Source organism: Lithobates pipiens, unplaced genomic scaffold, assembly GCF_037356315.1.
Source record: "Lithobates pipiens isolate NorthernLeopardFrog02 unplaced genomic scaffold, aLitPip1_a1.2 Scaffold_16, whole genome shotgun sequence".
Taxonomy (NCBI): Eukaryota; Metazoa; Chordata; class Amphibia; order Anura; family Ranidae; genus Lithobates; species Lithobates pipiens.
This window is the reverse complement of record NW_027507748.1, coordinates 18,258,833-18,275,264: the sequence shown is the minus strand read 5'-3', so window position 1 is coordinate 18,275,264 and position 16,432 is coordinate 18,258,833. Positions and strand designations below refer to the sequence as shown.

The window sequence follows — 16,432 nt, the reverse complement described above, 5'->3', positions numbered from 1 at the left end:
AAGTGAATGTATCTCTGGCACACAGTGTCGGTGCCAAGATACATCTGACCACAGACACGTGGTCTAGCAAACACGGGCAGGGAAGGTATATCAGTTTTACTGCCCACTGGGTGAACCTTCTGACGGCCGTCAAGCATGTAACCCGTGGCACCCGTGTAGATTTGGTTTTACCGCCACGGATTGCATGCAGGCCTGACTCTTCTTCTCCTCCTCCTACTCCATCCTCCTCCCTCTCCTCCTCAGCTGCCTCCTCCTTTTCCGCTGCTAGCGTCTCTTCCACTGCACCGCCCAAGCTCCCCAGAACCTATTCCACATGCCAGGTGAGACGTTGCCATGCCGTGCTGCGTCTGTTGTGCCTGGAAGCAAAGAGCCACACTGGCCCGGCACTCCTTTCAGCTTTGCGTTCACAGGCAGATGAGTGGCTAACACCGCTCAATTTGACAGTTGGTAAAGTGGTGTGTGACAACGGTGCCAATCTGCTTAGCGCATTGAAACAGGGCAAAATCACGCACGTGCCGTGCATGGCACACGTCTTAAACTTGGTCGTGCAGCGATTCCTTGTCAAATACCCTGGGGTCCAGGACATCTTGCGGCAGGCAAGGAAAATCTCGGCCCATTTCAGAAGATCTTACACGGCCATGGCTCGCCTTGCTGACATTCAGCGGCGACACCATCTGCCGGTCAGACGTCTTATTTGCGATTGCCCGACGCGATGGAACTCAACCTTCTATATGCTTGATAGGCTGCTCCAGCAGAAACGTGCAGTTAACGTCTACCTGTATGAACTCTGCGAAAGAAACGGTTCTGGGGAGCTGGGTTTTTTTTCACCGCGCCAGTGGCTGCTCATGCGCGACACATGCAGACTTCTGCGGCCATTTGAGGAGATCACCAAACTGGTCAGTCGCAGCCATGGCGCCATCAGTGACATGGTACCTTATGCCTTCTTTCTGGAGCGTGCATTGCGTCGTGTCATTGATCAGGCTGTGGAGGAGCAGGAGCGGGAAGATGAGGAAGTCGCAATGCTGGATGAATTCCCAGGGGGGGCTACTCTATCTGAGACAAGTCAACAACAGGAGTCTGATGAGGAGTCAGAGGAGGATGGTGCCGGGGCGGATGAGCAGGAGCAAGAAGAGCATGCTTTAAACCTTTCTGGGATCCCTGTTGTGCGAGGATGGGGAGAGGAGAATGAAGAGGACGACATTATCCTGGATGATGAGCAGGAGCCAGGCCACCACACCGCTTCCACTTTAGTGCAAATGGGGGCCTTCATGCTCCAGTGTTTTAATAGGGACCCCCGTATAAAAAGCATGAGGGTCAAGGACCAGTACTGGGTGGCAACGTACTTAGACCCCCGGTACAAACACAAAATGGCGGAAATGTTACCGCCGTCGCAGAGGGCTGTCAGAATGCAGCACTTCCAGGCCTTGCTTCGAGAAATGCTGCATTCTGCTTTTGCGTGCGCTGGCAGAGGAGCAATTCCCACTCCCAGAGAAGGATTTGCGGGTACCAATCCAACAGCGCCTGCAAGAAGAGGCCGGTTTGAAGATGTGTTGGTGACTTCGGATATGAGGTCATTCTTTCAGCCGACCCATCGACAGGTGTCATCCGGATCCAGCATCAGGGAACGCCTAGACCGTCAGGTGTCCGACTACATTGGGTTAACGGCCGATGTGGACGCTCTGAGGAGTGATGAACCCCTAGACTACTGGGTGGGCAGGCTTGACCTCTGGCCAGAGCTTGCCCAATTTGCAATCGAACTGTTGGCTTGCCCCTCATCCAGTGTCCTGTCCGAAAGGACGTTCAGCGCAGCAGGGGGGATTGTGACCGATAAGCGTACTCGCCTAGCTCACCACAGTGTTAACTACCTCACATTTCTAAAAATGAATGAGGCATGGATCTCGGAGGAATTCAACACATGTGATCAGTAGACCATGTATATGTCTATAAACAATTTTTGGAATCAAGCACACAGACCTTCTTAATTCATTTGGCTCACTTCCCTGACCCAAAAAAGCACACCGTACTATATGCCCCTACCCTCCTCTTTGAAGAGGTTGAGCGGTGTCATATTTCTACTGGGGCTGCTTATTATGAGGGGTTCCCACCATCCCTGTGCTGTGCTGACTTCCTCCTGGGTGTTCTTATTATGAGGGGCTCCCACCATCCCTGTGCTGTGCTGACTTCCTCCTGGGGGTTCTTATTATGAGGGGATCACACCATCCCTGTGCTGTGCTGACTTCCTCCTGGGGCTGCTTACGGTGCTGCTGTCAGCGCTGTATGTCACGGAGCTGCTGTCAGCGCTGTATGTCACGGAGCTGCTGTCAGCGCTGTATGTCACGGAGCTGCTGTCAGCGCTGTATGTCACGGAGCTGCTGTCAGCGCTGTATGTCACGGAGCTGCTGTCAGCGCTGTATGTCACGGAGCTGCTGTCAGCGCTGTATGTCACGGAGCTGCTGTCAGCGCTGTATGTCACGGAGCTGCTGTCAGCGCTGTATGTCACGGAGCTGCTGTCAGCGCTGTATGTCACGGTGCTGCTGTCAGCGCTGTATGTCACGGAGCTGCTGTCAGCGCTGTATGTCACGGAGCTGCTGTCAGCGCTGTATGTCACGGAGCTGCTGTCAGCGCTGTATGTCACGGAGCTGCTGTCAGCGCTGTATGTCACGGAGCTGCTGTCAGCGCTGTATGTCACGGTGCTGATGTCAGTGCTCTGTATTACGGTGCTGCTGTCAGTGCTCTGTATCTCCTGCACCCTCTTGTTTGCCTACCCTGGTCCCTGACCTTCCCTCTCCTCCATTGCCTTCATTAGCTCCATAGTCCTGAATTGTCAGAACAATTTCCCAAATAAAAAAAAAATGCTTGTAGTTATCGATCCCAAATTCACCTCATACATGTATTATGCTATTGTCCAGGTGGTGGGACTACGTGCTACCCCCTAATAATTACCCCGTGGCCGCAAATTCGACCTAAAGGTTTGCGAAATTCGCCTCCCATTGAAGTCAATGGAGCCCGCGGCGAACGGTCGTTTTCGCGAACGTTTGTGCCCGTTCGCGTTTCGCGTTCGCGAAACGTCCCGTCGGAAGTTCGTCCATCACTAATTAAGAACTTTTATTTGAACAACCATGGTACACACAGAGACCCCGAGGAGTCTGTCAAATTTACAATTCATATAGTTACAATAATATATAGATCGTCTGATGGATGTACTCCCACCCCAAACGGGATGAATGTTCCGCCCCCCCGCAGTTCAAATTTCCCGTATCCTTCAGTACCTGAATCTGATGTGTTTTGTCAGATCCATCTTCTGCTATATACATAGCCATGATACACAAAGATGAAACAAATCCTCCTGCATAAGTTGTATCTATTTATCTGAGGTCTTCTCTTCTCAACAACTATGCAAAGTGCTGAATTTATACAGCTTGTTTGAAAGTTCAGAAAAAAGGGGGTGGAGACCTGAAATTACACACTGCAGAGTTTATTAATTTATTGCAGGTACTTATATAGCGCTGTGAGTTTATGCAGCCATTTACATATGTATTGTACAGTCACATCCGTCCATCAGTACCCGCCCTCAAGGAGCTTACAATCTAAGGTCCCTAACACACATTCATACATACAGATATTGGGGCCAATGTGGAGCCAGTTATCCTACCAGCATGTCTTTGGAGTGTGGGAGGAAACCCACACAGGCACAGGGAGAACATGCAAACTCCAGGCAGGTCGTGTCCTGATTGGGATCCGAACTGACAACCCCGGTGCTGCTAGGATGAAGTTCAGTGAGGAGAGCTCTGAGAGCTGATTGGAGGGGAGAGACACACCCCCTTCACACAGCACACAGGAACATTTTTTTCTTGGTGTCAGAAAAACTTGTCAGAAGTGACTGGTGCCGATGCAGAGGAAGGAGGCAGCAGACAGAAATGACACTTAGTGCTCTGGAATGAGACCCACTATAGAGGGATATGTTGTTTTCAGATTTCATGTCTGAAGTTTACTACAGGTACTTTAACTCTAAAATGATGTCCTGTAGGGATTGTTAAAGCACAACTCCAGACAAAACATTTAATTTGTAGTGGGACTTTGCCTGCTGGGGAGGAGTGAAGGGCAATACCATTAAACAGTGGTTCTTCTCCCAGGCCATCAGGCAGCTGCAGATCCTTTAGCCTCCCATAGAGCCCCCAAACTCCCATAGTGGCCCACAGTGCCCCCTCAGAGCCCTCAGCCTCCATAGTGCCCCCTCAGAGCCCCCAGCCTCCACAGTGACCCCTCAGAGCCCTCAGCCTCCACAGTGCCCCCTCAGAGCCCTCAGCCTCCACACTGCCCCCTCAGAGCCCTCAGCCTCCACACTGCCCCCTCAGCCTCCACAGTGCCCCCTCAGAGCCCTCAGCCTCTACAGTGCCCCATAAGAGCCCTCAGCCTCCACAGTGCCCCCTCAGAGCCCTCAGCTTCTACAGTGCCCCATCAGAGCCAACAGCCTCCACAGTGCCCCCTCAGAGCTTTCAGCCTCCATACTACCCCCTCAGAGCTCTCAGCCTCCAAAGAGTCCCTTCAGAGCTCTCAGCCTCCACAGTACCCTCAGCCTCAGAGCCCTCAGCCTCCAAAGTGCCCCTCAGAGCCCTCTGCCTTCAAAGTGCCCCCTGAGAATTCTCACCTCCTACAGTGCCCGAGTGCCCTCAGCCTCCACAGCGCCCCCACAGAGCTCTCACCCTCCACATGTGAACAGCCCTGAGTGGCTGCATGTACTTTGTATAGTGAATCTCTGCTTCTTCAGGTATGAAATATGTACTTACAACCAAAAACTTAAACGTAATTTATTGGGTTTTTATGTGATGGACCAACACAAGGTGGCACATAATTGTGAAGTGGAAGGAAAATTATAAATGGTTTTCAATAAATTGATATCTGAAAAGTGTGGGGGGTATTTGTATTCAGCCCCCTTTACTCTGATACCCCCAACTAAAATCTAGTGGAACCAACTGCCTTCAGAAGTCACCTAATTAGTAAATAGTTTCCACCTGTGTGTAATGAGGTCTCACCCTTCACTTGTACCATAGAAGTTCTCCTCTTATCTACACGCTGCTTCTCACCCAAGCTCTACTTCCATTTCCCTTTCTCAGAGGATTTTAATCTGTTACTTGTCAGTATTGCATATTGGGAGGATGGCATTCTCACAGCTCCTCACCATATATTGAATAAACAGGATCATTAAAGCCGAGTTCCGCTCATTTGTCTCCTCCCCCCGCCAGTACCACATGTGGCCCCTTTCGGGGAGGGAGCGGATACCTTCCTTTGACAGGTACCTCGTTCCCTCCTTCCAGGAGTCCGGGCCGTGGCAAATTAGTTCAGCGGCTTATTGCACAGCAGTACCCATCGCTTCTCGGCCTTTTGGCTAAGATCAAGTGTAGTATCTGTTCCTATCAATTGCCAATGGAGGCGCTGTTTCATCCCTAATAGAGAGGGTTTGGTCAGCACTCTCCGATGGTGTAATTAGCATCCGGAAGGACGGTTTCGGTAGGGGTCACGTCGTGCCGCCGGACAGTAAACTGGGGCCGATGCATGATCGAGTCTGAGCTGTCTGGAAGGGTGCTCCTGGTGAGGATGGGTGCTGCTATTGGTCTGACCCAGAGGGTGGAGTACCTGGCCTTCTGGCCTGGATTGGGGTAGTTCTAGCCCCGGACAGTCTTTCGGGAAGGAACACTGGCTCCTCTTTGATGGGTGGGGAGGAGAGGTTAGTACTTCCCAAATGTAATTAGGTAGGAGTGATGGGAGCGACGGTGGAGCCTGATGGCAAAGGGCTCTCACCAAGCTTCCTGATCTTCATGCCTTCATGCCTGGGGTGGGGGCTGCTGTGGTCTGGACCGTGGGTCAGGGTGGTCTTGAAAGCCTTTGGAGTATGTGCCCCTGGAGTGGTAGTCCAGGGGTGCCTGAACATCACTGTGAGTGCGGGTCACATTGATTTTGGGCACCACGGTCACTGCACCATAGCACACTTTTTTTAGCACCTGCCTCTTGGGCCGGGCATTTGGCTGGGACCAGAGGAATTTTTATTCCTGGCCGGAGGGCCTGGTCATCGTTTTACACAATGGCCACCTTTTCACTCTCCTCTCCACATCCCTTCCCCACTTTATTTATTTATTTATTTTCTTGTGTGTTGTCACATCTTGTTTTGTCACTTTGCATGTTTGCTGTGATGAGTAGGGTCACAGGTCCCAGGGCCTGTCCTGAAAGTTTGGGGAGGGGGTGGACATGGCCTTCTGGCTTAGTTCACCCTCTTTCTTAGGCTGCATTCACACCTGAGCGTAGCGTGTTTGAACGTTTTTACCGGCGTTTTGTCGCGCGACAACGAGCGTTTTGTCACACTACAATGCGCGACAACGAGCGTTTTGTCACACTACAACGCGCGACAACGAGCGTTTTGTCACACTACAACGCACGACAACGAGCGTTTTTTTAACTTCAGCGTTTTTTTTCAGCCAATAGGAAAAATATTTTTCATCTGCTTATTTTTTCTTGAGCAGATACAGCGTCAAAACGCCCGTAGAAACGCTCGTTGTCACGCTAAACGCTCGAATCGAGCGTTTCCATTAGTTTCTATGGGAATGAAAACGCCCAAATCAGCCCAATTCGCGCGACAAAAAAGGGTCCGGAACTTGTTTGAGCTTCAGGCATAGGGCTTCAGGCGACATGGAGTGAAGATGTGAACGATCTCCATTGAGAATAATGGATTTTTTCCCCTCCAGCGTTTTGTAGCTTCAGGCGTAGGGCTACAAAACGTTCAGGTGTGAACGGGCTGTTAGGGTTGGGGTCTCCCTTTTGGGGTGCCTCACCTAGTATTTGGGTGGGTCTGTTTCGCAGACCTTCCCAAGAATGGTGTCTGCCCGGTTTCGGCCAGAAAGGCCAAGTTTTAGGTGTCCTTGTCCCTGTCAGGAGCCTAACGCCCCGGGGGATTCAGGACAAGGCCCTCTGGTTTTAGAGGGCTTGTGTACCCATCTGCACTTTTTTGTGTCACTCTTTATGTGTGTGCACATTTTTTATGCACCGTGAAGTTTTTCAGTGTGTTTTGCACCTTTCGGGGAGGGAGCGGATACCTGTTTTTTGTTCCGGGAGTCCGGGCTGCGGTGAATTAGGTCAGCGGCTCGGCTCCCTCCTCCTCCCACCACCGGGCCAGTAGGAGAGCGCAGTGGTGCCTCCCGCATGCACAGTAGGCGTAGGGACCCGGTGTGAAGCTGCAATGCTGCACTGCCGGGTTCCCTTACCTGCAATGGCAGTGACAGCACCCAACAGCTGATAGAAACATCAGCTGTGGTGCCGTCATCGCTGGACTCCAGGAAAGGTTATTATTAAAAGTCTCCCATTATTCAAAGTCAGCAGCTGCAGTATGTGAGGGCGGACCTCCACTTTAAGGCCAAGGAACACACCAGACAGATCAGGGATAGAGTTGTGGAGAAGTATAAAGTAGAGTTGGGTTATAAAAAAAATCCCATTTTAACATCTCATGGAGCTCTGTTCAATCCATCATTTGAAATGAGTGTGTCACAACTGCAAACCTACCAAGACATGATCGCCCACCTAAACTGACCGGCCGGGCAAGGAGAGCATTCAACAGAGAAGAGCCAAGAGGTCCATGGTAACTCTGGAAGAGCTGCAGAGATCCACAGCTCAGGGGGGAGAATCTGTCCACAGGACAACTATTAGTCGTGATCTCCACCAATCTGCCCTTTATGGAAGAGTGACAAGAAGAAAGACATTGGTGAAAGAAAGAGATGAGACCAAAATGGAACCTTTTGGCCTAAAAGCAAAACACTATGTGTGGCGGAAAACGAACACTGCACATCACCCTGAACACACCATCCACACCGTGAAACATGGTGGTGGCAGCATCATGTTGTGGGGATGTTTTTCGGACAGGGAAGCTGGTCAGAATTGATGTGAAGATGGATGGAGCCAAATACAGGACAATCTTAGGAGAAAACCTGCAAAAGACTTGAGACTGGGGTGGAGGTTCACCTTCCAGCAGGACAACAACCCGAAACATACAGCCAGAGCTACAATGGAATGGATTAGATCAAAGCGTATTTATGTGTTAGAATGGTCCAGTCACAGTCCAGACCTAAATCCAATTGAGAATCTTTGGGAAGACTTTAAAATTGCTGTTTACAGACGCTCTCCATCCAATCTGACAGAGCTTGAGATATTTTGGAAAGAAGAAGAATGGGGAGAAATGTCCTCTCTAGATGTGCAAAGCTGGTAGAGACATCCCCAAAAAGACTTGCAGCTGTAATTGCAGTGAAAGGCGGTTCTACAAAGTATTGACTCCGGGGGGCGCCATACAAATGTCTCCTCCACACTTTTCACATATTTATTTGTAAAACATTTTGAAAAAAAAAATTATAATTTTCCTTCCACTTCACAATGATGTGCCCCTTTGTGTTGGTCTATCACATAAAATCCGCCGGGGGGACATTCACCATTCCAGGTGGACATCATATGACGTCCTCCAGGAACGTGCCGCACTGCAGCATGATCTTTCACATGCTATGTCCATCAGACACCGCGAATGACTGATCAGTGTACCGGCTGCTGTCGGTACCATGTGATCTCTGTGACCAATCCCAGCAGATCACGTGACAATCAATAGTTTTCATTCATGCCATTTATTGTGTACTCTGGTTTTCATCTATGTGATTGGTCATAGTGATCACATGGTACAGACAGGGCAAATCACAGCTAACACCAATAGTAAACACTGACAGTGGAATTTGCTGGTATGAGCAATCATAATGTGTAAAAAAAAAATCCTGATAACTGCCCCAGTGTAGTACAGAATTACTATGGTAATAATGTATTGCTCTGGTCACAGTGTTAAAAAAAAGTAATAAAAAAAGTGAATAAAAATGAATACTGTGTCCCTGATCACCACCACACCAGTAATATGATGATGTTGTACTGCGCTGGTGAAAGTGTGTAAAAATAAATAAATGAAAATGACAAAAACATTTTTTTTTTAATTACATTTGCCAATAAATGATGCCGAAAAATAACTTCAAATAACTCGCCATGCCTCTTACTATATACCTTGGACTGTCTACTTTCCAAAAAGGACTCATTTGGGGGTATTTGTACTGTCCTGACATTTCAGGCCTCAAGAAATTAGATTGATCGTCAGTACATAAGGATTGATCATATTTCAGATATACAGTATCTCACAAAAGTAAGTACACCCTCCCATTTTTGAAAATATTTTCTTCTCTCTTTCATGTGACAACACTGAAGAAATGACACTTGTCTACAGTGTAAAGTAGTGAGTGTACAGCTTGTATAACAGTGTAAATTTGCTGTCCCCTCAAAATAACTCAACACACAGCCATTAATGTCTAAACCACTGGCAACAAAAAGTAAGTACACCCCTAAGGCTGCTTTCACACTGGAGGCACTTTGCAGGCGCTATAGCACTAAAGATAAAGCCTGTAAAAAGCCTCTCCTCCCCACTCTAGTGTGAAAGCCCGAATGCTTTCACACTGGAGCGGTGCACTGGCAGGATGATAAAAAAAGTTCTGCAAGCAGCATCTTTGAGGTGCTGTAGGAGCGGTGTATACATCCCTCCTAAAGCGCCCCTGGCCATTAAAATCAATGTGCAGCACCGCCAAAGTGCCGGCAAAGCGCCACTGCAGCAACGCTTTGTGAGCACTTTTAACCCTTTTTTGGCTGTTAGCGGGAGTTAAAAGTGCCCCGCTATCGGCAGAAAAGGCCACAAAAACTATGGTAAAGCGCCACTATTTTACCACCGACACCCCCAACGCACCAGTGTGAAAGTAGCCTTTGTGAAAATGTGCAAATTGGGCCCCCCTCTCCTCCCCGGTACTGATAGGGTTACCCCTCTCCCAGTTGTGTTGGGAGAGAGGGCTGCACCCTTGAGCGGCCCCCCAAAATTCCCCGAGTCTCGGGCAGTGTCAATATTTTGTGTGGCTACCATTATTTTCCAGCACTGCCTTAACCCGCTTGGGCATGGAGGTCACCAGAGCTTCACAGGTCACCACTGGAGTCCTCTTCCCCTCCTCCATGATGACATCACAGAGCTGGTGGATGTTGGAGACCTTGCGCTCCTCCACCTTCCGTTTGAGGACGCCCCACAGATGATCAATAGGGTTTAGGTCTGGAGACATGCTTGGCCAGTCCATCACCTTTACCCTCAGCTTCTTTAGCAAGGCAGTGGTCATCTTGAAGATGTGTTTGGGGTGGTTATCATGTTGGAATACTGCCCTGCAGTCCAGTCTCTGAAGGGAGGGGATCATGCTCTGCTTCAGTATGTCACAGTACATGTTGGCATTCATGGTTCTCTCAATGATCTGTAGCCCCCCAGTGCTGGCAGCACTCATGCAGCCCCAGACCATGACACCCCCACCACCATGCATGACTGTAGACAAGACACACTTGTCTTTGTACTCCTCTCCTGGTTGCCCCCACACACGCTTGTCACCATCTGAACCAAATACGTTTATCTTGGTCTCATCAGACCACAGGACATGGCTCCAGTAATCCATGTCCTTAGTCTGCTTGTCTTCTGCAAACTGCTGGCTTTCTTGTGCATCATCTTTAGAAGCAGCGTATGGTCTGAGCACTGACAGGCTGACCCCCCACCCCTTCAGCCTTTGCAGCAATGCTGGCAACACTCATACGTCTATTTCCCAAAGACAACCTCTGGGTATGATGCTGAGAACGTGACCTCAACTTCTTCGGTGGAATGGTGAGGCCTGTTCTGAGTGGAACCTGTCCTGGTATACCGCTGTATGGTCTTGGCCACCGTGCCGCAGCTCAGTTTCAGGGTCTTGGCAATCTTCTTATAGCCTAGGCCATCTTTATGTAGAGCAACAATTCTTTTTTTCAGATCCTCAGATAGTTCTTTGCCATGAGGTGCCATGTTGTACTTCTAGTGACCAGTATGAGAGAGTGAGAGCGATAACACCAAATTTAACACACCTGCTCCCCATTCACACCTGAGATCTTGTAACACTAACAAGTCACATGACATCGGGGAGGGAAAATGACTAATTGGGCCCAATTTGGAAATTTTTACTTAGGGGTGTACTCACTTTTGTTGCCAGCGGTTTAGACATGAATGGCTGTGTGTTGAGTTATTTTGAGGGGACAGAAAATTTACACTGATATACAAGCTGTACACTCACTACTTTACATTGTAGACAAGTGTCATTTCTTCAGTGTTGTCACATGAAAAGATAGAAGAAAATATTTACAGACATGTGAGGGGTGTACTTACTTTTGTGACATACTGTATATCATATAGTTTGTGTGCTCTATACATTTCCTACAGACTAAGTAATATGCACCGGTTTGTGTTATTTTTACCAAAGAAATGTATCAGAATAAATTTTGGCGTACATTTATGAAGAAAGATTATTTATTTGCAACATTTTATAACAAACAAAGAAAATTACATTTTTTTTTCAAAATTATCTTATTTTTTATTTGAAACCTAAAAAACAACCCCAGAGGTGATCAAATACCACCAGAAGAAAGTTCTATTTGTGTAAATAAAGTGATAAAATTGTCATCTGGGTGCTGCATGACTGCGCAATTGTCATTCACAGTGTGACCGCTGAAAATTGGCCTGGGCAGGAAGGGGGGTGAAAATATCCGGTATTGAAGAGGTTAAATATAAGATGTAAACATTGTGAAAGTGACTTTTCTAATGACAGGACAATAGTGAAGCTCCCATAAGATATCAGTGATTTGCTTTCTATCTAATGTACCCCTCCCCTCCCCCATTACCCCCCACACTGATGAACTGTCTGTTCTCTCTGGATGTCCTCATCTCCTCTTCATGTCCGGTGATCGGTGTCTTCTCTCTCTCACACTCAGTACAGAGGATCGGAGACACTCCGCCCACACTGACTGCAGGTATCCGCCCACCCTCCAATCAGCAGCTCCCGTTCTGTAGCTGGGCGTGGCTCTGCGCACATGGCTACTTATTATTCATTACCTGCAGCCAGTCAGGCGCTCTCGGGGGAGGAGCGATATTAGCATGAAGGGGCGGGGCTGTGTGTAGTGGAGGGGCGTGTCTGTGGTGTATGGAGGAGATGAGTGACAGGTGTGGGAAGTGAAATAAAAGGATACAATGTGCACCAATCACTGATCACCATTTCTATCATCACCGGAAATGTCCTACAGACTGTGCAGAGAGAAGAGAGTCATGAAGAGGAGATGAGGACATCCAGAGAGAACAGACAGTTCATCAGTGTGGAGGGTAGTGGGGGAGGGGAGGGGTACATTAGATAGAAAGCAAATCACTGATATCTTATGGGAGCTTCACTATTGTCCTGTCATTAGAAAAGTCACTTTCACAATGTTTACATCTTATATTTAACCTCTTCAATACCGGACATTTTCACCCCCTTCTTGCCCAGGCCAATTTTCAGCGGTCACACTGTGAATGACAATTGCGCACTCATGCAGCACCCAGATGACAATTTTATCACTTTATTTACACAAATAGAACTTTCTTTTGGTGGTATTGATCACCTCTGGGGTTTTTTTTTTATTTTCCAAATAAACAAAAAAAGACTGAAAACTGTAAATAAAATAAATAAAATGTTGCAAATAAATAATCTTTCTTCATAAATGTATGCCAAAATGTATTCTGATACATTTCTTTGGTAAAAAAAATAACACAAACCGGTGCATATTACTTTATTAGTCTGTAAGAAAGATATAGAGCACACAAACTATGGGATATACAGTATGTCACAAAAGTAAGTGCACCCCTCACTTTTTTGTAAATCTTTTCTTCTCTCTTTTCATGTGACAACACTGAAGAAATGACACTTTGCTACAATGTAAAGTAGTGAGTGTACAGCTTGTATAACAGTGTAAATTTGCTGTCCCCTCAAAATAACTCAACACACAGCCATTAATGTCTAAACCACTGGCAACAAAAGTGAAAATGTCCACAAGTGAAAAGTGAAAATGTCCAAATTGGGCCCAATTAGCCATTTTCCCTCCCCAATGTCATGTGACTTGTTAGTGTTACAAGGTCTCAGGTGTGAATGGGGAGCAGGTGTGTTAAATTTGGTGTTATTGCTCTCACTCTCTCATACTGGTCACTGGAAGTACAACATGGCACCTCATGGCAAAGAACCCTCTGAGGATCTGAAAAAAAGAATTGTTGCTCTACATAAAGATGGCCTAGGCTAGAAGAAGATTGCCAAGACCCTGAAACTGAGCTGCAGCACGGTGGCCAAGACCATACAGAGATTTCACAGGACAGGTTCCACTCAGAACAGACCTCGTCATTCCACCGAAGAAGTTGTGTGCACATTCTCAGCATCATACCCAGAGGTTGTCTTTGGAAAATAAAGGTATGAGTGCTGCCAGCATTGCTGAAGGGGTGGGGAGTCAGCCTGTCAGTGATCATATCATACGCTGCTTCTAAAGATGATTCAAAAGAAAGCCTGCAGTTTGCAGAAGACAAGCAGACTAAGGACATGGATTACTGGAACCATGTCCTGTGGTCTGATGAGACCAAGATAAACGTATTTGGTTCAGATGGTGACAAGCGTGTGTGGGGGAAACCAGGAGAGGAGTACAAAGACAAGTGTGTCTTGTCTACAGTCAGGCATGGTGGTGGGGGTGTCATGGTCTGGGGCTGCATGAGTGCTGCCGGCACTGGGGAGCTACAGATCATTGAGAGAACCATGAATGCCAACATGTACTGTGATATACTGAAGCAGAGCATGATCCCCCTCCCTTCAGAGACTGGGCCGCAGGGCAGTATTCCAACATAACCACCCCAAACACATCTTCAAGATGACCACTGCCTTGCTAAAGAATTTGAGGGTAAAGGTGATGGACTGACCAAGCATGTCTCCAGACCTAAACCCTATTGATCATCTGTGGGGCATCCTCAAACGGAAGGTGGAGGAGCGCAAGGTCTCCAACATCCACCAGCTCTGTGATGTCGTCATGAAGGAGGGGAAGAGGACTCCAGTGACAACCTGTGAAGCTCTGGTGACTTCCATGGCCAAGCGGGTTAAGGCAGTGCTGGAAAATAATGGTGGCCACACAAAATATTGACACTGCCCGAGACCCATGGCATTTTGGGGGGCTGCTCAAGGGTGCAGCCCTCTCTCCCAACACAACTGGGAGAGGGGTAACCCTATCAGTACCGGGGAGGAGAGGGGGGCCCAATTTGCACATTTTCACAAAGGCTACGTTCACACTGGGGCATTGGGGGTGTCGGTGGTAAAATAGTGGCGCTTTACCATAGTTTTTGTGGCCTTTTCGGCCGATAGCGGGGCGCTTTTAACTCCCGCTAACAGCCAAAAAAGGGTTAAAAGTGCTCACAAAGCGTTGCTGCAGCGGTGCTTTGCCGGCACTTCGGCAGTGCTGCACATTGATTTTAATGGCCAGGGGCGCTTTAGGAGGGATGTATACACCGCACCTACAGCACCTCAAAGATGCTGCTTGCAGAACTTTTTTTAGCGTCCTGCCAGTGCACCGCTCCAGTGTGAAAGCATTCGGGCTTTCACACTGGAGTGAGAGGAGAGGCTTTTTACAGGCGTTATCTTTAGTGCTATAGTGCCTGCAAAGCGCCTCCAGTGTGAAAGCAGCCTTAGGGGTGTACTTACTTTTGTTGCCAGTGGTTTAGACATTAATGGCTGTGTGTTGAGTTATTTTGAGGGGACAGAAAATGTACACTGTTATACAAGCTGTACACTCACTACTTTACACTGTAGACAAGTGTCATTTCTTCAGTGTTGTCACATTAAAAGATAGAAGAAAATATTTTCAAAAATGTGAGGGTGTACTTACTTTTGTGAGATACTGTATATCTGAAATATGATCAATCCTGATGTACTGACGATCAATCCAATTTCTTGAGGCCTGAAATGTCAGGACAATACAAATACCCCCAAATGAGCCCTTTTTGGAAAGTAGACAGTCCAAGGTATATAGTAAGAGGCATGGCGAGTTATTTGAAGTTATTTTTCAGCATCATTTATTGGCAAATGTAATTAAAAAATTTTTTTTGGTCATTTTCATTTATTTCTTTTTACACACTTTCACCAGCGCAGTACAACATCATCATATTACTGGTGTGGTGGTGATCAGGGACTCATTTTTCTTCACTTTTTTATTACTTTTTTTTTAACACTGTGACCAGAGCAATACATTATTACCATAGTAATTCTGTACTACACTGGGGCAGTTATCAGGATTTTTTTTTACACATTATGATTGCTCATACCAGCAAATTCCACTGTCAGTGTTTACTATTGGGGTTAGCTGTGATTTGCCCTGTCTGTACCATGTGATCACTATGACCAATCACATAGATGAAAACCAGAGTACACAATGGATGGCATGAATGAAAACTATTCATTGTATTCAATTGTCACGTGATCTGCTGGAATTGGATTGGTCACAGAGATCACATGGTACTGGCAGCGGCCGGTACACTGATCAGTCATTCGCGGTGTCTGGTGGACATAGCATGTGAAAGATCATGCTGCAGTGCGGCACGTTCCTGGAGGACGTCATATGATGTCCACCTGGAATGGTGAATGTTCCGCCCGGCGGATTTTATCTGATAGACCAACACAAAGGGGCACATCATTGTGAAGTGGAAAGAAAATGATAATTTTTTTTCAAAATGTTTTACAAATAAATATGTAAAAAGTGTGGGGGACATTTGTACCGCCCCCCCCCCCCCCCCGAAGTCAATACTTTGTAGAACCTCTTTTCTCTGTAATTACAGCTGCAAGTCTTTTTGGGGGTGTCTCTACCAGCTTTGCACATCTAGAGAGGGACATGTTTGCCCATTCTTCTTCTTTCTCAAGCTCTGTCAGATTGGATGGAGAGCGTCTGTGAACAGCAATTTTAAAGTCTTCCCAAAGATTCTCAATTGGATTTAGGTCTGGACTGTGACTCGGCCATTCTAACACCTGAATATGCTTTGATCTAAACCATTCCATTGTAGCTCTGGCTGGATGTTTCGGGTCGTTGTCCTGCTGGATGGTGAACCTCCGCCCCGGTCTCGTCTTTTGCAGGTTTTCTTCTAAGATTGTCCTGTATTTGGCTCCATCCACCTTCACATCAATTCTGACCAGCTTCCCTGTCCAAAAAACATCCCCACAACATGATGCTGCCACCACCATGTTTCACGGTGGGGATGGTGCATTCAGGGTGATGCGCAGTGTTAGTTTCCCCCACACATAGCGTTTTGCTTTTAGGTCAAAAAGTAGAATTTTGGTCTCATCTGACCAGATCACCTTCTTCCACATGTTTGCTGTGTCCTCCACATGGCTTCTCACAAACTGCAAACTAGACTTCTTATGTCTTTCTTTCACCAATGTCTTTCTTCTTGTCACTCTTCCATAAAAGGGCAGATTTGTGGAGATCACGTCTAATAGTTGTCCTG

The 16,432-nt window shown here is 47.5% G+C and overlaps 1 pseudogene; it reads left to right on the top strand.

Moving 5' to 3' along the window:
- The first annotated feature begins 5,366 nt into the window (after positions 1-5,366).
- Positions 5,367-5,474, top strand: LOC143986346 (U2 spliceosomal RNA; annotated as a pseudogene).
- The last annotated feature ends 10,958 nt before the right edge of the window (positions 5,475-16,432 follow it).